Below are 6,605 nucleotides of genomic sequence, written 5' to 3'. Positions count from 1 at the left end.
TGTTTTAAATTATTATCTGTTTTATTATTTGATGTAAAGTGTCCTTGAGTGTCCTGAAAGGCGCTTTTTAAATAAAATTTATTATTATTATTATTATTATTTCCATAAAGACACATCACACCATTGCAGAGCCATTGTTTCCATGCGTTGGTTTACACACGGATCGCTTAAGTCAAAGCACAGTATAGGTCACAGCACGGTGTGGTACTGTTATCAGTAGATGGCAGTAAACACGTACATTATTGTGTTTTAATGAAATTATTTAGGGTTTGTAAAGACAGCCGCCAAACCCACAGTTACAGCAACTGAAACCCTATAAAATAATGTTGTAATGGGGTCAAAGAGAAAGAATACAGAGCCAACTCTATGATTTTAAATTACTGTGCAATTTAGTAACTTGACAGGAATTCTATCTGGTGTTATTCACAGAGGAGAATGTTTCATACACCTCATGCTTTACTAAACAGTATACATTTAAAAACATGTAAACATGGTTTGAATGTTAGGACATCAGAACTTGGGGGATAAGGTTTAACATGCTCTCAGTGAGGTTTAATTTCCTAAAGACAGTAAGATAACAAAGGCTAGTATTTTACCTATAGTAGTGGGGGAATGGAAATCTTTTTTTTAATCAAGGTGTATTTCTGGCATGTGGTACAAACATGACCTTGGTTGCTGCCGGCACAGGAAAAGTTAAAAAAAAATGAAAACTTCTAAACTCTATTATGTGATAGAACTTTTTTGCTCCTTCCTTTGTCTCCCTCCTCCTTTTTTCTCATCCCACCAGACGGCACAGTATTTCACTTTTATCTGCAGATAGCAGGACTTTGTGTTATCTTATTTTGTTTGGGAGAAGATTCACAAGTAGTATTCGCCCCATGATCCCAACAGACGACGAGATACAGAACTCCAAGTCTCGAAACTTCAGAGTGAGAAAAATTAGGTCTTAGCTGAACTACCTTTGGTGTGTGTTAAACTTTCTGGTTATTCCCCTCAAAAGAGCTGGAAAGCATAGCAGCGGCCAGCTACATGGGGCAGAAGCAAATACTGTACAATAACACTCTATATCACTATGCAGTGTATATTTTGTCTTTGCTAATTAAGCAGAAATATTTATTGCTATTTCGTCCAAAATATATTTATAGAAAAATTGAATTTCTCTTTAAAAAATAAATGATTTACTGACCATCATCAAGGTCATAAAGGTCATCACATCTGCATATTTATATAGTACAGTTTTTATGCCAGATTCTATCCTTGATGTAAACCTGGAAACTTTTTTAAATATATATTTGCAGATGCAGTACAGTGTTGATGAACACCTATAAAAATAAATTAACATCATTCAGACAGCTTGTGTCTGCCCTGCCCTCTGCTGCTTTCTACAGCACAGGACACTGCCACAAATGTTAAAGTCAACAGGGGAAAATAATTACTGCACAGACAAATGTCACGGTGGGTGTTGTTTTCTGTTTTTTACTTCTGTACAAAATATGTCCTACAACCATCAGTTGTTATATATTGTTATAATAACAAAATGTGTCTAATGTTAATCAATCAATTTAAGACATGTTTACTGAGTGTGTGTGTGTCATTATATCTTTAATATCTTTAATGCTTCGATGTATGCTATGTTATGTGCTATTAATTCAATTTTTTTTAACAAAAACTTAAAAAAAAAAAATTTCAGCGCAAAAGTCCACTTCTCTGGATACCTGGCTTCTGAAAAACCATTTGTGGCAAATTGTTTTCTTTTCTTTATGTGGAGCTAAGAGAAAGTTTAAAATAACCTTTTTAATGCTTCGATTTGGCAGAGAATCAGGGTGTAACCTGGTGTGAAACACATCAACAAGAATTCTACCAAGAATATTTTTTCTGTAGGAATCTTCCAGTGCAAGCGTGAGCAAAAAGAAATAAATCTTTTTTTACCTCCTGTTTAAAGAACTGTAAAATGCATGTCAACTAAAAATGTAATTTTTATTCTAGAAAATAGACATTAGATCTCTCAGATACAGTAGTATAGAGAAAGAATGGCCAGCACTGTGGATGCAGTGCAAGGCTTTGACGTGAAATACTTACAATTACAACAAAACAAAATATTCCTCAGATTTAATATGCAACGTCATTTAATGGCAACACATTTAATGTCCTGTGCTTCTGCTGGCAACCATGTTTGATTGAAAGCTAGCCTTTGATTAACAACTTCTGTTTGACGTTGCCTTAAAATTTAATTTTACTATAATAATAATGGAAGTAATAATGGAAGGTTTTTACAAATTCAACTAAATTTAAAACTTTTAAATGAAAGCTGCAGCAGCTCTTGGGGAGCTAATGTCTTGGTTTAAGTTCACAGTTACATTCCAGTTAATATAACCCAGGAGTGTAAAGGTGTGTTCCCCTAACTTTGTAGCCAATCTGATGTCCCGTCCTTCCTCTATAATCATCACATCATGACAACCACACACTGCAGTGACACACTGAGGACGATGATGACATGTTGTCTTGCCGAGGCTAGAAAAGGCGGAAGATGTTACTGTCAATGTGTATTTGCTTGTGTAACTGGGCATCATGCTCGTGTGTGTGTCTTCCTTTTTTTGATGTTGCCCAGTCTACAGTGATTGATTTTAGAGTGTGAGATCTTGACAAAGTTGCCAGCTATCCCAGGAGGCACAAGACCATGGGGCAAAACCAGACGCACTTCAATCCCTCTCCCTTTTCAATCTAACCCTCTGTCCCCCCATGCAATTTCTGCACACCTCTGTGATGGGTTTATTGATATGTAACATGATATTTATTGCTCGCTAAAATGATCCACCGTCTTCTGGGTGGTGGGTGGGAATTCCTTATGTGGGTCAATAATAGATAGACATGTCTTGTGATTTACTTTGAGGAAATTCACAGCTGCTCTAGCTTATACCTCTGAGATATCGCATGTGTCAATCCATCCATAGAATGAAGAAAAAAAAGATGTGAAATGAAAGGGTCTCGAGAAACATCACAGGTTTTCATTATTGCTTAAATAGAACAGCTTATTTGCACTCCCTACAATCCCTGCTCTCACCTGCCCACTTACTGACCACCGCTATGCGTGTGTAGGTGATATAGGTACGCCAGGAGAGGAAGTGAGGAAATAAAGGGGTTCTGTCCTACGTGCACCAGCAAATGAATCCATATGTGCTCCTGCTGGGGTATCACATATACTGTACACATACGTGTAGAAGCTTATCAAGGGTAAATATATGTAGAATTCAATTTATATAAACACTTATGGAACCATCATGGGACCAAAATAAAAATGAATTACCCTTTATACTGATATTAAATTGCATATAGTTTTGCAGTATGTATCTGCAATAAAAAAGAAAACTACCTCCCACACCAGCACCCAGGAGATCCCTGTTAGATCCCAGTGAAACACCTCACTTCTCCTGTGCAAACTTGGGATTTAAAAATCCATGAATTTGACTACTTCACATGTAGTATCTTCAACCTGCCTGTTGTCACGAGGACTAAGAGTAACAAAACAGAAGCAGTGTTCCCCTCTGCTCCACCATTAGTGATGTCGTGTCATCCACTCTTGGGGCCTCGGCTTTGTTTTCCCATCATGCCCTCACTGCCTGCTGGTTGTTTTAAAACAAGCACATTCCCTTTTTTCAGCCTTTCAATTATTCCATGCCCTGCAGCAGCACCCGGCACTCACCACATTCACAGAGATAGGAGCTGAGAGAGAAGCAGAGATTGATTTAAATTTGACATTTAATAGGTGTATTGGTGCACAGTGGTGTTGTCACCGCTTGCTAGTAACTCTTTATGACTACATGTTCTCTGTATCTGGGTGCTGTATCTAAAGTACCACACCAACATACTGATCCAAACATGTAACAACAATAGAGCTTTGAATTGCAATCTAAAATCAGCAAGGTGTTGAAGCAGCCAAAATAATAATGTCCATATCAGGTTTTTTTTTAACTTACTTAATACTTGTAGTTCCAGAAAAGCTTCTACACTACAACTACAATAAAAAGGGGACTGTAAATCTAATTTCTAATTCACCATTTATAAGCATTTTGAATAGGGGTGTCAAGTTTTAATTAGATTAATTAATCACAGGGTAGCTGTGGATTTATTAAAACAAATCCCAGTTAGGGCGGTTGGTACCTTCCAGTAGACTCACCACCAGCAGGAAGGTTTAGGGGGGTTGGTACAGTGCAGTGTGATATGGGGGGCTGCAACGGATAAGCGGATGAAAATGGATGGATGGTTATTTTTTTTATTTATATTTATATGACTTAATATATTTTATGACAAAAATTGGAGCAACAAGTACGTGTTACTATTAGTTTCACACTTGTCTTTAATAATGTCAAATATAAAATTATTAAAATGGAAAAATGGAAAGAAAACTTTTGTCTATAGTCCCTAGCATCTCATTTGACAATTCTGTCAACTGACACTGTGAACAGTGATGCTGGTCTGATGCAGCCCGAGTGTCTGACCTGAAGTTGAAGCCGCCGTAAACACAAGCTGGGCAACAAGAAAGTCTTTCAAAGGTGCTCCATGAAACAAAACCTCTTTCCCCGAGTGTGTGTAAATAACAACATGTGTATCAACTGTGTAATAGAGAAAGGAAAAGTAGATATGTAAATTTAATCTGATTAATTTTCAGAAATGGCGATTAACACGTTAATTTAAAACAGATAATTTTTATCATTACCCGCATCCCGGTTTTAAGTAATTTCCAGCTATATTTAAAAAAAACATCAAGCAAAACAGCCTTTATTTGAGGCAAGTACAGGTTGTACCTCAGCACTTGGATTGAAGTTCACAAAAAACATCTTATCACATGACAATAAAGAAAACTGTCAGCAGGGTAGATCAAAAATGTCTGCTGCATAAAGCTAAATTAAGTAATTAATTATCAAGTCTCATCTTTGTCCTTCACTTGACAAGGCTCCTAACAAAATAATTCAGATTTCTTCTTTTTATTTTAAGGAAAGGAGTTCCAATGTGTTGGAACTTGTAGACTCTTCACAACTTGGTTGTCAAATATGTACTACTTCACATGCAGCCTCACCGTCTCCTCCGTCCATCTCACTCCATCACTTTTGACCAAGTCCCACGGCTGCTAGACACGGGTCAAGTTCTCCTTTTGAAAGGGTGAGATGGAGGTTGAAACCCTCCAATCACAAAAGCAGACTGTCTAGACAAGGCCCCACTGTCTTGACACCTGGTAGACCTCATCGCCCCAGGGGCTAATAATAGCTTTGTTTCCATGTTGATAAATTCTATTTCCTGTCATACTAGCAGCACAACAAACACTGACATCCAAACTCTGAAACTTGGTAGAGGAATGAACATAACTGGCTCTGAGACTCCCTGAGAAGAAACAGGTGGAGGCCTGTTTTTTTCATAGATATGATGTGAAAGAGTAACCGGAGAACATTTATTTAGTATGTGTCGTTATCATTTTTTTTCAAGTCTTGTGGTTTGAAGTTAGGACTTCTGTTGGTGTTCTATTGATCTGGTATCCTAGGTTCCCATGGACACGTCTAGATTTGAAGATGCAGTTGAATGATTTAGGCATTAATTATAATCATACAGCACATAGAGTACAAATTAACATACAGCCTTAGACTGAGTACAGAGGAGCAGGAAACCTCCATTTAGGGGCCCACGAGGGAGCATGATCTGCTGGCCTGAGTCTCCCTATAGTGTCTGTTTCAGCACATGAACTGCTCCTGGCGAGGATGTTATGTTAATTAACTAGTGATTGCATATACAAGTGTACACACGGTCATTTGCCGGGGTAAAATTACACCCCCATAGTCGACAAGATTATGGCTGTAATACAGTGAACAAAAAGCTTTTTAGCAAATATACAAACAATTAAAAAAATAAATTGTAAAAAAGTTGGTGCTCTTTTAAAAATATACAATAAAAAGGGACAAAGAATTCTCAGCAATTTGCTTCTCACTGCAAGGCAGCTTAGAACACAGGTGTGACTAAATACTGGGAGTCAGGAAACATCTTTGGGGTTGAGGCCAAGAGCAGATCCACTGCTGAATGTAAGTGACCATGAGAACCAATAGACATTACCATAATAGACATGTCCACATTGACACGAGACAAATTTGGGAAATCCTCATCACACATCTGCAACTACATTAAACAGTTGCAAATATTACTGCAGTCTGCAAATGCATTATAAATGCTACCTCAGACTGTACCATACAAAATGGAACCCAAAAAACACCATCAAGTCATTTAGTATTCATGCCTCTTTTTTGTATAACTTTTTCTGGCTTGTGTTAAATTATTACTGGTAAGAATTTATAACTAGTATAAACATGTATTACATTTATCAAATAGAATGATGTTGTTGGTCCCTGCAAATACTGCAACCTGTTTCTTTGTCTACTGTTTTATAAATAAGTGTTCAAATATTTTTCATAATGTTTAGAATAGTATATCAACTCTGTGTAGATTAGTGGGCATTTACTATTACATTTACATTACAACAAACATTTGTTGTTGACATTTTTTTCCAAACTGTACAATTTATAAATTCTCTAATATTTAGAATATATAAATAAATACTGATTTAA

This window comes from Cynoglossus semilaevis, chromosome Z, assembly GCF_000523025.1.
Source record: "Cynoglossus semilaevis isolate Cse_v1.0 chromosome Z, Cse_v1.0, whole genome shotgun sequence".
Taxonomy (NCBI): Eukaryota; Metazoa; Chordata; class Actinopteri; order Pleuronectiformes; family Cynoglossidae; genus Cynoglossus; species Cynoglossus semilaevis.
Note: the sequence above shows the minus strand (reverse complement) of the source record.